Consider the following 17,225-nt stretch of genomic DNA (forward strand, 5'->3'; position numbering starts at 1 on the left):
AGTGCTGGTTTGTGCAGCAAAAAGTTTCGTTTGTGCTGCTTCCGTTTCGGAGATAGTACATATTTATTTTATAGCGATGACGTCACCCAGCCCCCCACTTCGCTCCAAATGGACCCAAAATGGTACCGTTCGTTTGTGCTTCGTTTGTGCAGGTTTGTGCAGCAAAAAGTTTCGTTTGTGCTGCTTCCGTTTCGGAGATATTACACATTTATTTTATAGCGATGACGTCAGGTAGCCCCGCCCCCCTGTTTACTTCCAAATTGACCCAAAATAGTGCCGTTCGTTTGTGTTTCGTTTGTGCTGGTTTGTGCTGCAAAAATGGTACCGATTGTGCCGCAAAAAAATTTGTTGGCGTTCAGTGAATCATTCAATTTGTCATTTATTTAATACTAATTTATTTTCTAGAGATGTCAAATCCTTGCTCCATGGATCGTTAATTAACCATTTGTTTGTGCCATTGCAATTTTTCATTATTAAAATCATGCATCTTCATTAACCCCCTGTCATGTATTTTATTCTTTTTCACTTGACATCATGATAACTCCTTAATTCTTACACATGTATTATCCAACTAATTACCATGCCAAGTGACCTCTGCAGGCCGGTAAGACATATCGCAACAGGGTGGCGAAAAACAAAGACGTGCAACTTTTTCAAGCGACAAATACACAACTATCTCCGAAGATTTAATAACAGTGAGTGACAGAAAGCGTCTTTTTCTGGGAAGTGACCATCGACCAATGTAAGTAAAATGTGTAAAAAACGGAGTTCCTACAATATAGAATTAAAAACACCCTAGGTAGTCTGAATAGCTAGTTGGCTAACATTGTCTTATTATACGTGTGTAATTTGCACTGACCAAGAAAACTAAATTTCTAAAGAAAGCATGCTTGATACATTTTGATGTCAAAATATTTTTCCCTTTGCATCATTTTTCCGTCCATGCATCGCAATTATAATGATCACGCATGTGTAATTGTAATTATTCAAGCAATGAATCCTGATTATATTTATATTTGTCCTTCAACTAGATGCCCAAACAACCAGCAGTAGACAATGATTTAATTGTTGCAGTTCTCTGCTCATCAAAAGAGGCCATACTTGAAAATGGTAACGTAGCCACTCCAAGCGCTACTGTGTGGACAGATCTGAGTGACCAGTTGGAAAAGAAGATGTCTGCAAAGGCTCTGTACACCTTTGTAAAAACAAACAGACGCAATATCTGGTCAGCTCTGGGATTCAGTCATGATGAAACTGATCCTGAAACTAGCAGTGAAGCAAGCTCGGAATCAGGACCTGAACGGTCCTTTCAGCTTCATATTCCTTTTGACAAGTGGATGGAATTTATTCCGGAAAAGGCTGAATACAAAGATAAGAACTGTCGAACCCGAAAAAGAGAATATACAATTTTGAAGCCTGGCACCTGGACCCACATCATAAATGAGCAAATCTGGAAAACAGTCAAAATTCCTTGCACATTTGTTTTTAAAAGAGCCAAGGTCTATCCATTGGTCTCAAATAATTATATCGAAATCAGAGGATACTGCAAGGAGTGTCATGGCCTTCTCAACATTAATTGTAGCGGAGAGCCAGAAATTAACAGTCCAATAATATTCAACTGTTTCATTAAGAACAGTGATGACTCCCTACACACTGGTAGCTCAAAGCGGTTTCTATCTGGACAGTTGCGTGTGCAGGTAGCCAAGGAACTTTGTGAGGGCAGGATGGAACCACATGTATGGCGAGCATCACAGGCAAATAAATCGATGGACTTTGGAGACCCTGAGCCAAGCCACCTGCCAAATTTGGCCACCCTGCGCAAGGCAAAGCAAGAGAAAAATGATTTGGCATTAGGTGACAAAAATCCAATTTTATCATTGCAGATGTTGAAATACAGTGCACCTCACAGTGACAGCCTCAAAGACATTGGACTTGACAAGTTTTTCTGTCACTATTGGAGTCAAACACAAATGCATGTGTACAAGAGCTTAAAGAAATCCCACCCAATATTATGTGTTGATGCAACTGGCTCAATAGTTAAAAAACTGATGAGGCCGAATGGCATGTCTGGCCATATCTTCCTGTATCAGGGTGTTATGACAGGGCATACCAGCTCCAGTGTCCCAGTCGTGCAGATGCTGTCAGAGAAGCATGATGTTAATGATATCACACAGTGGCTGAAGGAATGGATCCATGCAGGTGCATCTGTTCCTAAAGAAGCAGTGAGTGACTTTTCTCTGGCGATTCTTGGAGCTCTAGTCAAAGCTTTTACCCCTCATCCTGATCTGAAGAGCTACATCAATGAGTGCTTTAACATTTCACGTGGGAATCAACCTGGACATCTACCCCCATGTTTTGTCAGGGTAGATGTAGCACACTGCATTAAGATGATCTGCCGATGGGACTGCCTGAAAAACAAAAGACCTCGTGTTAAGGATTTCTTTGTTAGGTCAATAGCTCAGCTTCTTAAGTCACAATGTTTGCAACATGCAAAAGAACTTCTTTGTGCTATTACCATTGTGGCACTGAGTGAGACAGAGGGTAATGACAATTCTGGAGCCCCTATCCCATCAGAAAAGTGCAAGAAATACTTGAGAGTGCAAATCGCAGAGGAATTTGTCCCCATTTCAGATGAGGAAGTTGAGGGACAAGAACCAGGTGATTCATTAAATCAGCACATCCAGACTAATGTCCGAGAGTGGGTGACAGAAATATGTGAGGAGAGCAGGTCACTTGCCATGGCTGATGGGGATAGAGACAACATCCACTTCCTCCCTGAGATTATTCCCCAAATAACAAGACATGGAAGTTACTTGCCACTCTGGACAGCAATAATGGTCCCTCTCTTCAAAAGCGCCAGCATCACTGCAAGTTCCGCAGCTGTTGAAGCAGAGTTCAAAAACATAAAAGAAGGCCTTTTCAAGCATGAAAGCCTACCCATTCGTGTGGACCGGTTTGTTGCTCGTCATCTTTCCTTCATTGAGGGAAACATGCGGATTTGCTCTGCAAAACAAAAAAGTGATGTGTGTGATGCCACGACCGTCAGAGAGCCTGACAATGTCTGCAGTACTTCTCAAACTGAAGTAGTAAACAAAAGGGGAGAAAAAACTCATCCTGGAGCGGAGCCAGATGCATCTACTGACAGTGCAGTTGAAAACTGGAGAGGTTTAGCGGTCCCACCGAAAAAAAGAAAGATAACTTCATATCTCTCTCCTTGTCCTGAATGGCTGCATATTGACACACAAGTGGGCTGGAAAAAAGTCAAGGTACCATTGTTGAAAAACGGGAACCATCAACAGCCTGTTAAACTTCGCACATCAAAAGTGTTTGTGCTCAATACTTGTGCATTTGATTCTGTCTTGCAATGCTTATGCTGTTCTTTCTGTGAAAGTTTTTCATTTGAAAAGACTGTTCTGAACTATGAACGTGGGAACCAATTCCTCCACCTGGTGAAAACCATCACAACACAGAGTGTGAACCCACAGGTATACTCACAGAGGGCAGAACTGCTGGGGGAAATATTCAAACCTGTCCTCCTGACCTCAGGTGCTCTCCAAATTGATGCACAATGCCACATCTCCACTGTAATTGAGAGCGCAATGAGGAATATCCCAAGTGTTTATTTGATAAAACAATGCTCCTCACAGTACTGCAGTTTAAGCCAACAAGTAACAAGGCAAGTTTCACTTGTTTGTCCAAACGTTGCTGTCCTGCAGACCTGTGGCATGGCTTCTCTTCAGACTGCTGCTGAAGAGGGACTCAGCCTTCCTGACTCTCTCTGCCTCAGGCCAATTGAAAATCCTTCCCATTGTCCGTCTTCATTCAAAACACAGGACAACAATACAGGCAAGGCTCTGTGTTCAGGTAATGTTACTCACAGCTACAATCTGGGAGAGTTTGTGTGGATTGACACTGACCTTGGTAGCAGTTGCAAGGAAGTTGCCTTGCTTGAATTTCCCTCCAGTCTGGAGCTAAAAGAGAAGACCTTTACTTTGAGAGCAGTCATTGGCTTTGAACCAGGACTGACCCAGGATTCTCTCGGGCATTATGTGGCATACTGCAGGAGGACTGCATATGCCTGGGAGATCTATAACGACCTGGGAAGTAGAGTGAAAGCAGCATCAGTAAATACTAAGATCTTCCCACATGCTGTGTTCTACACAGTGCAGTGATGCATTGTTTGAATTGTTGGAAAAAAATGTTGATAATGTTCCCTTTGACAAAGAAAGTTATTTTTTCACGTTTTCAAGTTTCTTTTTCTGGCTGTCATCAACTTCACATACATGTATTAATTGTTGTATTAATTAATGTTTTGGAGCAGACATAGACTCATCAGGTATTTAGATTGCGGTGAACCTTTTGCATGTCAGATGTAATTGAAAAAAATGATCACGTAGGCTTATTGAAAACAAGGAAATTAATCAATGAGCACGATACAAACATAATTACAGAAATATCCTCGTACTAAAAGCCATTCCCCGCAGTGAAAGTTTTCTGTAAGATAAAAAGAAAAGAAAAAAAAGGCTAAGAACATATTTACCTTGTATTCGTCCTGCATCAGGAGCATTCCAGTCCAGGAGCTTGAAATTCGCGACAGACAAAATACAGTGACGTGGGCTGGGTGACGTCTTCGCTATGAATCAAATGTGTAATATCTGCAAAACCGTAGCAGCACAAACGAAACTTTTTGCAGCACAAACCAGCACAAACGAAACACAAACGAACGGCACTATTTTGGGTCAATTTGGAAGTGAACAGGGGGGCGGGGCTACCTGACGTCATCGCTATAAAATAAATGTGTAATATCTCCGAAACGGAAGCAGCACAAACGAAAATTTTTGCTGCACAAACCTGCACAAACGAAGCACAAACGAACGGTACCATTTTGGGTCCATTTGGAGCGAAGTGGGGGGCTAGGTGACGTCATCGCTATAAAATAAATGTGTAATATCTCCGAAACGGAAGCAGCACAAACGAAAATTTTTGCTGCACAAACCAGCACTAACGAAGCACAAACGAACGGTACCGTTTTGGGTCCATTTCGAGCAGATGGGGGGCTGGGTGAACTCTGGATGACCTATAAAAGAATCGTTCATAACTAAAAAACCATAGCAGCACAAACGAAAATCTTTGCTGCACAAACCTGCACAAATGAAGCACAAACGAACGGTACCATTTTGGGTCCATTTGGAGCGAGGTGGGGGGCTGGGTGACGTCATCGCTATCAAATAAATGTGGAATATCTCCGAAACGGAAGCAGCACAAACGAAAATTTTTGCTGCACAAACCTGCACAAACGAAGCACAAACGAACTGTACCATTTTAAAGATTAAGATTAAAGATTAAAGTTTTTGGGTCCATTTGGAGCGAAGTGGGGGGCTAGGTGACGTCATCGCTATAAAATAAATGTGTAATATCTCAGAAACGGAAGCAGCACAAACGAAATTTTTTGCTGCACAAACCAGCACTAACGAAGCACTAACGAACGGTACCATTTTGGGTTCATTTTGAGCAGATGGGGGGCTGGGTGAACTCTGGATGACCTATAAAAGAATCGTTCATAACTAAAAAACCATAGCAGCACAAACGAAAATTTTTGCTGCACAAACCAGCACAAACGAAGCACAAACGAAACAGACTATTTTACTTAAATTTTGCGTGGGGTGGGGGGCCAGCTTCACGCAGGTCCCAAACCATGCTTGGTAGGCCGATTGAGCACCCCAGATTGTCTCTAGGTGTGAGTGCGAATGGTTGTACGTCTGTGTGCCCAGCAATTGGCTGGCAACCCGCCTACTGCCCGGTGACTGCTGGGATAGGCTCCAGCACGCCCGTGGGAACAAGCGGTATAGAAAATGGATGGATGGATCTTATCACTAAGGAATGATGGGGCGTGTCCAGCCTCGATGCAGCAGCCAATCATTTTGCAGCGGGGTGTGTCCTGGCAAGAGGCAATGGGATTTATAATAACGCACCCCCATCATCGTGAGTCCCCCCGCAAATTATTGTGAAGTCTTCGTCCTAAATTGTTGTTAAATACCCCCACCCCCGGTTCGTGCACTAGACGATCTGAAAGGGAATGCGTAGTAACGCTTAGGCGAATACAAAGATTGGTTGGACTTGGATACAATTTTGCAGTCTTTGGTGAGTGACCTAACGTTGTAGCGTATCAATGCTAATGCTAACAATGAGATTTAACTAGCGTTCTATGTTGTACAGATGGTGGTCGTGAAACCATCGTAAAATGTATTTGATGGAGATACCGTGTCATATATTCTAGGCGCCACCTCGTTGCACTTACGGAGACCAGCTCAACCTTACGGTAGGTTTAGACAGTCGGGCCTTGTTACGGGATGTGTTTATATCCTGTCGTGGCGCTAGCAAACCCCCTTTTCAGCCGAGTGCGTAACGGTGTTCAATCACAGCAGAATAACCATGGACAGTTAATTAAAAACGAAAAACTTGAAAGCAAGGCTAAGAAACTAAACATAGTAAATAAACCTTTTACTAAACTAACGCCCCTTCGCTGCTCCCGAAGCAGTATGTAATTGATCAAAAACATTTTGAGCAGAGGTAAACATTACACAATTTGTGTTTTCTTTTCAACGAAGCAGCAGAGATTGTTTCACGATTGAGCTCTTCCCGTTCACCGTACTCACTAGATGAACATAGATTAGAGCAGTGGTTCATAACCAGGGTTTGATCGAACCCTAGGGGTTCGGCAAAGCCTCCACTGCGGAGATCTGAACACACCTGATTTATCGTGTAAATTCGTGATGAGGCATATCTGAACTGGTCTCGCAAAGGCAACAGCAGAAGAAGTCACACTGTTTTGCAGGTATGTAATGTTGTGAGTTCATGCATTGTGTTGGTTTTGTTCTTTGAACAAGGTAATGTTCATGCTCGGCTCATTTTGTGCACCAGTAAAAAACATCTGTCTTGAATTTGGAAACAAATATTTTATTTTTCACTTAAGAGGGAATGCGCATGTAAAACATGTGGGGTTCTGTACCTCCAACAAGGTTAAGAACCACTGGATTAGCGACTTGAGACTCAATTATCATCACAAATGTTTTTTTGCCACATTGGCAGAGCAAAACCAAGCCATCGGAAAGAGACGCTTCAATCGTTGCGCTTGTAACTGTAGAATAGAATAGTATAGAAGAATATAATGCCTTTATTATCATTGTACAACAGGTAAACAACGAAATTGGGAGCGCTGCTCCGTTGGTGTTTTGTAGGAGGAAATGGGTGTGTGAAACATAAATTAGTATCAGTTGCGGTTCTCCACTGAATTACTCCCTGGGCGAGACGATTTCCGAGTGGAACAGCGATGCTTTTGTCTGAATTCCTCGTTTTGATACCGTCACAGGTCCCTCTTTTCTACTCGTTCTGAGGTGCGGCAAGCCGTTTTGGTGCAGTATCTCTAAATGCAAATGAGACACTTCACACCCCTCAGGCCGCAAAGTGTGCACCTCCCTTTCCGGTCGACGTTTGTAGTTTTTTTTAGCCGAGGTAGCGTTTACTATTTTTTTGTTGCTTTATTTAAATGAGGTAGCGTTTACTTTTGCGCCACAAACTTTTTGATTGATTAAAAGATATCAGCGGCAGAAGACTTGTCCATTCAACCATACATGACACATAAATAAATCCCCTTACAATATTTATGAACGTCTCATAAACAAGCACTGCAGTCAAGCTACGAAGTAAGCTAATGCTAGCGAGAAGCTAACGAATGCATTGAACGTATTAGTGTTTCCCAAAAATACAATTCTTTCAAATTCGATGCGATTCATCTGATACAACTACTCAGAATACACCCACAAGAGGTGAAAACATAGGGTGCACAGCTCCAAAATTGGCAGAAAGACTGACACTAATGTAGGGTGACCAGATGGGTTTCTGAAAAAGAGAACACCTTTTTTTTGGAGGGGGCGTTGTCATTTTTGGGAGGGGCGGGGGTCATTTTTTTTGTGGGGGCGGTCATTTGTGTCATGTTAGGACACAAATGACATGGTGTCTGTACAGTAATCCCTCGTTTATCGCGGATAATTCGTTCCAAAACCACACCGCGATAAATGAAATCCACGAAGTAGGGTCACCCTCTCATCTGTACATTTTTTGTGCGTCAATAAATGTATATGAAATCATTTAAGTGCATGTTAGTATTAGAACATTAAATAATTGTTTCAAACATGTAAATAATACATTAATAGTATAAATAACAGAAAATATTGTATAAATATTGAAAATATAAATATTATACGTGTGTGTGTGTGTGTATAACATATGAAGATGTGATGTTCTGTTTTTAACCTTGATGAAACAGGGACCTCTAGTGGTCAGAAGTTACCATAGCAGCGCTATACGCATTTTGTAGATGTAGCTAAAGCAGGGGTCGGGAACCTATGGCTCGTGAGCCAGATGTGGCTCTTTTGATGATTGCATATGGCTCGCAGATAAAACAAAATATTCTCACTTGTTTTAATCCATCCATCGATTTTTCACTGCGCATGTCCTGTTCAGGGTTGCAGGAGCAATTGTCCATTATTTTAATTGGATGATACTGGCCTACGTTTGCCGTTGCTGGGTAAAACAGGTAAACGCCCCCTTTTGAATCAGTCTGAGACTGCGTCTGCTCGGTCATTAGCTCAAAGCTAACCCTTCGACGAAGAAGATGGCGAAAAGAAAAAAAGACGACGAGTATCGTACATTTCAGGACGAATGGACCGAAGAATTCGCCTTTGTGGAGAGAGCGGGTTCTGCGGTGTGTCTAATTTGCAATGACAAAATTACATAGTTGAAACGGTCGAATGTAAAGCGGCACTTCGACACGCGCCACGAACATGAAAATAGACCCATCCTAAGTTTCCATTGCATTATACACCAGGAGGCACTTTGTGCTCAGATGTGTGACAGGCAGTTTGGCGAAGTGATGTCGCTGGTCATTCGTGTGATCAACTTTATTGTTGCCCGAGCCTTAAATGATCGCCAGTTTAAAACACTGCTGGATGAAGTTGCAAATAACTATCCAGAAATGAAAAAACTCCAACCCGAAGACCAGCTGATTCTCAAAACTTGGAACGCGCTTCCTGTCACATACCACACACTGCAGCGTGTGAGTATTGCTGTATTGACCATGTTTGGATCTACGTATGCATGTGAAGCAGTCATTCTCACATCTTAAAAACATCAAGTCCAACCTACGATCACGTTTAACGGATGAAAGCCTCAACGCTTGCATGAAGCTTAACCTCACCAAGTACCAACCCGACTACAAAGACATCAGCAAATCCATGCAGCACCAGAAGTCGCATTAATGGTGAGTGTTATAACAACATTATTTAAAAGAATAAATTCAGAGGCTTATTATACTGACATTTAGTTGAATTCACTTTTAAAATATATTATATGGCTCTCACTGAAATAAATTTCCAAATGTTTTGCTTTCATGGCTCGCTTAGTCAAAAAGGTTCCCGGCCCCTGAGCTAAAGTATACATACTAGGGATGCACCGAAAATTCGGCCACCGAAATTTTCGGCCGAAAATGACCCAAAAGTGCATTTTCGGTTTTTGGCCGAAAGACCTAAATCACCGAAACAACACGGCCGAAACTTGTGATGACGTGAGCAAACAGCGCAAACAGCGCAACCAGCACGCGGGAAAACGGGATAAGAGCCAGCATGTCTGCGGTGTGGACTGATTTCACTATCTCAGAGAAAGATCCACGGATAGCGATTTGCAAAACATGCAATGCTGAAATTTCAAGAGGGGGTGCATCTGCAAAAAGTTTCTCCACGTCGGGTTTAATTCATCACCTGAAATCCAAACATCCCGATCGCCATTCTGAATATGAGAAGAAGGCGACACAGAAAAGGAAACTGACACCGAGCACGCCCACTCCGTCTGTGGCGGATGTTTTTTATAAGAGAACATATTTAGTTTTACAGTCTTTCAGCAGGCCAGTCAGTTATAAGCCTGTAAATTATTATTTAATGTACACATGAGTGGGGTCAAGTTAAACATTTTATTTTTATTTTATTTTTGAATTTGAATTTATATTGTGCATTGTTGTAATGTCAGTGCTAAATAAATATTTTCATACTTTTGTAACTGGTTTATTGCAATGCCTTGATTTTAGTGAGGTTAGTACACATGTAGCCATAAATGCTGTGGTTCTAATAACTGACAATCATTTCTTTCGGTGTTTCGGTTTTCGGTTTTCGGCCTTGGTTTCCTCATTTTTGGTTTTCGGTTTCGGCCAAGAATTCTTATTTCGGTGCATCCCTAATACATACTGTAGATATGATTTTAAGACTCTTTTATTATTATAACTATTTATAACAAGGTACATTACTGTAAATATTTTTTCAGAAGTCTTTTGTGATAACTTCTTTTATAACAAAGTACAAGACTGCAAATATGTTTTTAGAACTCTAATTCTAACAACTTTTTTTTGGGCTGGAAAAAATCCGCCATGCAGTGAAGCCGCGCTAAACGAACCGTGAAGTAGCGAGCGATCACTGCATAGCAATTGCATTTATTGGCCCGAATAACACAAAACAACATATACACAATAACAAAAACATATTTACACTAACAAAACCACATGTGTACAATGACTTTTTTTAGTTTTATAGGGGGACAGCCATCGGTGCAGCATTTGAAGAAAAAAAGAAGGGCTCCTCTTTAGTCCTCTTGCTGGGTGCATTGGCACCTTTATTTGCCACAGACACGTAAATGCCTTTCTTGCATGTCAAGCACTCTGCTTCATAAGGGTAACGACCCTGGTGAAATCACGGGAATTGTTTTTATTCAACTTCTCCGTGAATGTGCATTTTCGTTTCGGCATTGCTTCTCAACACTCGGTGGAGAGTGTAGACTGGCCAGCCCACCCTACTTTGTAGCAAAGTGTCTAGATTTGAGGAGAAGGGCGTAACTTATTTGCGAATGATACAGAAAAACCTGGAATTGAGTGAAATGGAACGGAGTGGCAATTCTATTGACAATGTACTGTACTAGTATTATGTTGGAGGCAGTCCCACAAAATCCCGGACAATTTCGAAATTTCCCCCGGATATCTTTTTCTAGGGCTCAAAAGTAGGACATGTCCGAGAAAAGGAGGACAGCTGGTCACCCTAGCTCAGGGGTCGGCAACCCAAAATGTTCAAAGAGCCATATTGACCCCCCCCCTGCTGTCTCTGTGTCTGCTGGTTTTGGCGTACAGAGCTCTATAACGCCGTCCGGAGGGGAGTAGTTCTAACAGACTGCAACCTGGGTGAGAAGGGTCTGTAGAGATGTTACTTGCACGTTTCCTGGTCCTGGACAGGTACAAGTCTTGGATAGATGGGAGGTTGATTCCAATTATCTTTTCTGCAGTCCTGGTTGTCCGTTGCAGTCTGTGCTTGTCTTGTTTGGAGGCCGATCCAAACCAGACAGTGATGGAGGAGCAGAGGACAGACTGAATGATGGCAGTGTAGAAGGTCTTCAGCAGCTCCTGCGGCAGATTGAACTTCTTGAGCTGTCTCAGGAAGTACAGCCTCGGCTGGGCCTTCTTCCGGACAGAGTCTATGTGGCCGGTCCATTTCAGGTCCCGAGAGATTGTGGTTCCCAGGAACTTGAAGGTGTCTGTGGAGAGAATAGTATTACTGCGGATAGTGAGGGGTGAAAGTGGTGAAGGGTCTCTCCTGAAGTCCACTGTCATCTCCATGGTCTTGAGAGGGTTCAGCTCCACGTGGTTTTGGCTGCACCAGTGGACCAGCCGCTCCACCTCCTGTCTCCTGGATCAGTCCGATGAGAGTGGTGTCGTCTGCATATTTCAGGAGCTTCACAGGAGAGTCACCTGAGGAGAAATCGTAGAGAGAGAGAAGAGCAGTGGGGAGAGGGTGCACCCCTGAGGGGCGCCAGTATTGGTGGTCCGGGTGTCAGATGTGATGCTCCCCAGCCTCACACGCTGTCTCCTGTTGGTCAGGAAGCTGGTGATCCACTGACAGGTGGAGGCAGGCACCGCAAGCTGGATGAGCTTCTGTTGGAGCTATATAAGGCAATATAGACTGTCAATACATGAGCTGTATGCCTACTATTAAAATAATTAAGTAGGCTACAAATACAAAGCGACGAAAAACGTCGTCCCTGGATAGCTTTGTTGTGCAGCAGGAGATCGGCATATTTGCTGTCAACTTCATCTAGCAATTCACAGAACTGGCGGTGGTTTAATGCTTTTGCGATAATTTTGTCCACAATATGGATGACAAGGTTTATTACCTCCATACACTCCGGTGGGAATGTTTGCGCACACAGCGCCTCTTGGTTCAATATGCAATGGAATGCAAGCAAATTTCGAGCCAATGCGTTCTGTTGTAAAGTCACAAACTTTTGCGACCCTCTCATACTCGGTGACCCGTCTGTAGCGACTGAAATCAGGTGGCCAGTGTGTATCTCTGTCATTTAATCACTGCACCACAGCCTCGCAGATGTGAACCAATTTCTTCTTGCGGCCCATTAGAGTTCACGTACCTGCATAGTAGGGGTGTAACGATTCATCGATACACATCGATTAATCGATATAATGCTCTACGATTTGTTGGCATCGATGCTAAACGTAAACATCGATCTATATCGGCCGTTTCTGACCTTGGACATTAGACGCGACTTTATTTTGAAATCCAGTTCATTGTTGCTTGCTTCCTCTTTCCGGGAGCAGTGCGCGGCGTGTTGTGTTGTGAGCAGAGCAGGCACGTGAAAGGGGAGCTGACAACTACGCGGCTCCTGGGCTGGTGCTATGGCTAGTGTCCAAGAAGACGAGGAAATTCGCTCCACTTTGGGCTTCATTCATTATAAAGAACTTATTTTTGTTTTGTAATTAAATAGTTCAGTAATGCACTTTAAAGTTAATGGTATTACAAAAAAAGAAAGAATATTCATTTTTCTTTACTTACTTATATGAGAAAGAATATAGGAATTTGATCAAGTTCAGTGTTAAAATAAGCACTTTGTATACTACAATACTCTTGTAATTTCCTAAATAAAGAGTTTGCAGTACCTTGTTGATTTTGCGTATGAATTGTTATAAATCAGGATATTGTTCTATATCGATCGTAGAGCACTATATCGTGATGTATCGTGAATGAATCACAGCAGGCTTTAAGATATCGGCAAATATTGTATCGTGGTTCTTTGTATCGATATGATATCGTATCGTGACAAAACCCGCGATTTACACCCCTACTGCATAGCAGAGCTGTCTGTTCGATATCGATCACGTCACACGAGAAAACTGGAGCTGAATTGATGTCCTTGATTTGCTGATCGGTGATAGTTTGCCATTCAAATGACCATTTCCTTCACTGTTTTTGCGGAGAGGCATGCCTTTAATTTTCTGAATGATCTCTGTTTTGTTTTTGAAGTCCGAAAATAGGCACTCTGCTATTTTAACGAACGAATCCTTCATGTACTCGCCATTGGTGAATGGTTTTCCGCGCTTTATTAACTCCCGGGCTGCAACAAAACTTGCAGCAGTTGTAGAGTTTGGAGATGCAATCCACCTCTTGAAACTGTTTTTTCGTTCCTCAAATTGCACCTTTCCTCTCAGTTCCAACTGGGTGATCAGCAGCAAATTTAGCATGCTTTAGCTGAAAATGTCGCTCCAAATTGCTCTTCTTATATTTGACAACTTCTCATTGCAAATCACACATTCAGGCAATCCTTCAGCATTGGCAATGAAAGCAAATAGTTGAATCCATTTCTTAAACCCTCTGTTCTCATCAGCAATCTTTCTCTTTTTGCCTTTTGAATCCATGGCCCGTCACTCACACACCTGTTTGTTTACAACTCGCCTGTGCTGTGTCGCTTGCTATGACACAATTTTGCGCCATTCTGAAATTCGGTGTATATATAATATATTTACAACTACATACATTTTCCACAGCATAAGCATGTTTGTGTCATGATTACCATCTAAAAACCATATTTAAAAAAACAAAACAAGAAAAACAACATATTTTTCGATTTTCACGCATTTTTGCAAGAAGTCCAGGGAGCCGCTTGGGGAGAGCCGCGGGTTGCCGACCCCTGCCCTAGCTAATGCTATGGACGTCTTGTAAACAAGCACTGCAGTCAAGCTACGAAGTAAGCTAATGCTAGCGTTAGCGAGAAGCTAACTAATGCGTTGAACATATTAGTTTTCCCCAAGAATAAAACAGCACCTTCGATGCAATTAATGTAATATAACTACTCAAAATGCGCCCACAAGAAGTGAAAACAGAGCGCACAGCTCAAGAATTAGCAGAAAGGCTGACGCTAATGCTATGAAAACGAGTGCATAGACACGCAATATTTTTAACGTGAAATACAGTTTATTATATTTGTGTCGTCTCAAACATACCGCTTTATTAACTGAGTATGTTCACCTGGAGTTACGCGCGTGCATTACTCCTATAAAAAGCCATTATCAATCGAACCCCGATACCATAAGTCACCATGACAACTGAGGAAAACCAGATCACCTTATTTTACTTTATTGGAGGTCGTTATGCAGGCCTATGAACATATTTTTTTGCCGCAAATCTAATACGGCAGCAGCAGCGAAGAAGAGACGTCATGAGAGGAAATTGCTGCTTGATGCGCAAGTTTGAATGTACTATTTCATTGATGTAACATCTAACCATAAGATCCGAGCCTATAGTTATGCATTTAAATAGGAATGAAATCTTATTTTCATTTAGGTGCAATTCAACAGAAGAAAGAAATGACAGCTCAAAATGAAACAAAAATATCGTAAAAAAAAGGTAAGGCATGTTTTGCTAGGCTGTGATTGCACCTCATTTAATTTTTATTTTATTTTAAATCTACTCACGCTATTAAACAAGGTCAGTATTAATTTAAAATAAAGTATTAATTATGTGGCTATTTCAAATAATTTAAACCCCAAACAAAATGTTTTCCAACGTCTTCTCAGTTAATTCTACAATTCTATTTCTTAATTCTGATTCTTTGTAGATTAAAACTTGACACAAATTCAATTGTTTTATACCTATTGTAGTCATTTAAAATGTGACGCCGTAGCCTACACCAACACTCATTAAAATACTATTTTAAAACAAACGCTGAGTTCTGCTCAGCCAACAGAAAAAAAGTAATGCTCTGCATCCCCGATATTATAAAGAAAATCCCATTTGCAAAACAACAGTGCTATGCATAAAGGTTGCTCTGATGTTAGTGGTCGTTCAGGGTGTGTGGGAATTGAACTCATGATGCCCGCACACAAGACAGGTGATTGTACCACTACACCATCAGGCATCCCACAGCCAGCGAATGTTATTGAGATAAATTATACTCTTCAAAGAAAGCAGTAGCGCTCGAAAGGATAGTCTTCTAGAAATGATGAAACATCTGATCTGGGTCGGAAGATTCTCTCGAGACGTAAAGCATTTCAAATTACTACGGCTTCCATGTCAATCGGATTTTGAATTAACGGCCAATCCATGATTAACAGCTTTCTTTGTGTGGGAGGAGACAGATTGAAATTCTGGGTCTCTTATAGTAAACCTGCTAGCGAGCAGGTCATGTTCACAGAGTAAGTTACGGAAGTAACTGACCCAGAGTTTAAGTTACCTCTCTTTCTGGAATGGATAACCCAGTTTCCCTCATTTCCGGCGTAATTTACCGTATTTTCCGCCCTAAAAGGCGCACCGGATTATAAGGCGCACCTTCAATGAACGGCCCATTTTAAAACTTTGTCCATATATAAGGCGCACCGGATTATAAGGCGCATAAAATAGAAGCTATACTGCAACAAACTGAGGTTGACTAGGGTTGCGGTATGCATCCACTAGCCAATAACCAACGAGCCCCCTGTAAACAATCGCGTTTCTCAAACGATCTCCTATAAAATGATCGGAACTGACTAAAGTTCGATCTAACGCATTGGTACTACTTACCTATGTTTCCCTTCCATATCGATCCGTAGATTTACTCGAAACATTAACAGAGCAGCCTATTTTCACATGAAATAGCCTGGTACGTATAGCAGCTATCGTCATAGCATTAGCCATCCGTAAAGTCCCACGAGCCTCAGCTCGCAATCTCCCATGAGCCTCAGCAAAGTGTAAACAATCGCGTTTCTCAAACGATCTCCTATAAAATGATCGGAACTGACTAAAGTTCGATCTAACGCATTGGTACTACTTACCTATGTTTCCCTTCCATATCGATCCGTAGATTTACTCGAAACATTAACAGAGCAGCCTATTTTCACATGAAATAGCCTGGTACGTATAGCAGCTATCGTCATAGCATTAGCCATCCGCAAAGTCCCACGAGCCTCAGCTCGCAATCTCCCATGAGCCTCAGCAAAATGTAAACAATCGCGTTTCTCAAACGATCTCCTATAAAATGATCGGAACTGACTAAAGTTCGATCTAACGCATTGGTACTACTTACCTATGTTTCCCTTCCATATCGATCTGTAGATTTACTCGAAACATTCACAGAGCAGCCTATTTTCACATGAAATAGCCTGGTACGTATAGCAGCTATCGTCATAGCATTAGCCATCCGCAAAGTCCCACGAGCCTCAGCTCGCAATCTCCCATGAGCCTCAGCAAAGTGTAAACAATCGCGTTTCTCAAACGATCTCCTATAAAATGATCGGAACTGACTAAAGTTCGATCTAACGCATTGGTACTACTTACCTATATTTCCCTTCCATATCGATCCGTAGATTTACTCGAAACATTAACAGAGCAGCCTATTTTCACATGAAATAGCCTGGTACGTATAGCAGCTATCGTTATAGCATTAGCCATCCGCAAAGTCCCACGAGCCTCAGCTCGCAATCTCCCATGAGCCTCAGCAAAGTGTAAACAATCGCGTTTCTCAAACGATCTCCTATAAAATGATCGGAACTGACTAAAGTTCGATCTAACACATTGGTACTGCTTACCTATGTTTCCCTTCCATATCAATCCGTAAATTTACTCGAAACATTAACGGAGCAGCCTATTTTGAAATGAAATAGCCTCGCGGGTACAACAGCTATTCGGTGACGCCCCCTGACTACAGTTACCGTAATGTTGGGAAGCGATGCGACCTTGTAATTTACTAGTCGTACTAAAACGTACTGAAACATTTTGGCAGAGCACTGTGTACAACCAGTATGGATCAACAAATTCATCAATTGATCCATATATAAGGCGCACTGGACTATAAGGCGCACTGTCGGCTTTTGA

At 42.0% G+C, this 17,225-nt stretch overlaps 1 protein-coding gene and 1 long non-coding RNA gene across 10 annotated transcripts in view; one reads left to right on the forward strand and one right to left on the reverse strand.

Annotated features, from left to right (window-relative positions):
• The window catches only part of LOC119131444, a 546,859-nt gene that overhangs the window by 430,239 nt on the left and 99,395 nt on the right, over window positions 1–17,225 (reverse strand). The gene's annotated exons all lie outside the window — the stretch shown is intronic.
• mvb12ba (multivesicular body subunit 12Ba) overlaps window positions 5,859–17,225 on the forward strand; it is a 76,933-nt gene continuing 65,566 nt past the window's right edge. For 2 of the 9 annotated variants that reach the window (XM_037265887.1, XM_037265892.1), the window contains exons 1-2: window positions 5,868–6,141; window positions 6,217–6,319. The gene's annotated coding sequence lies outside the window, so the exon portion shown is untranslated. Of the gene's footprint in view, window positions 6,142–6,216; window positions 6,320–17,225 lie in introns of all 9 variants that reach the window. The other 7 variants (XM_037265896.1, XM_037265893.1, XM_037265895.1 and 4 more) reach the window with 7 other exon arrangements.

The sequence above is a fragment of the Syngnathus acus genome, chromosome 12 (assembly GCF_901709675.1).
Source record: "Syngnathus acus chromosome 12, fSynAcu1.2, whole genome shotgun sequence".
Lineage (NCBI taxonomy): Eukaryota > Metazoa > Chordata > Actinopteri > Syngnathiformes > Syngnathidae > Syngnathus > Syngnathus acus.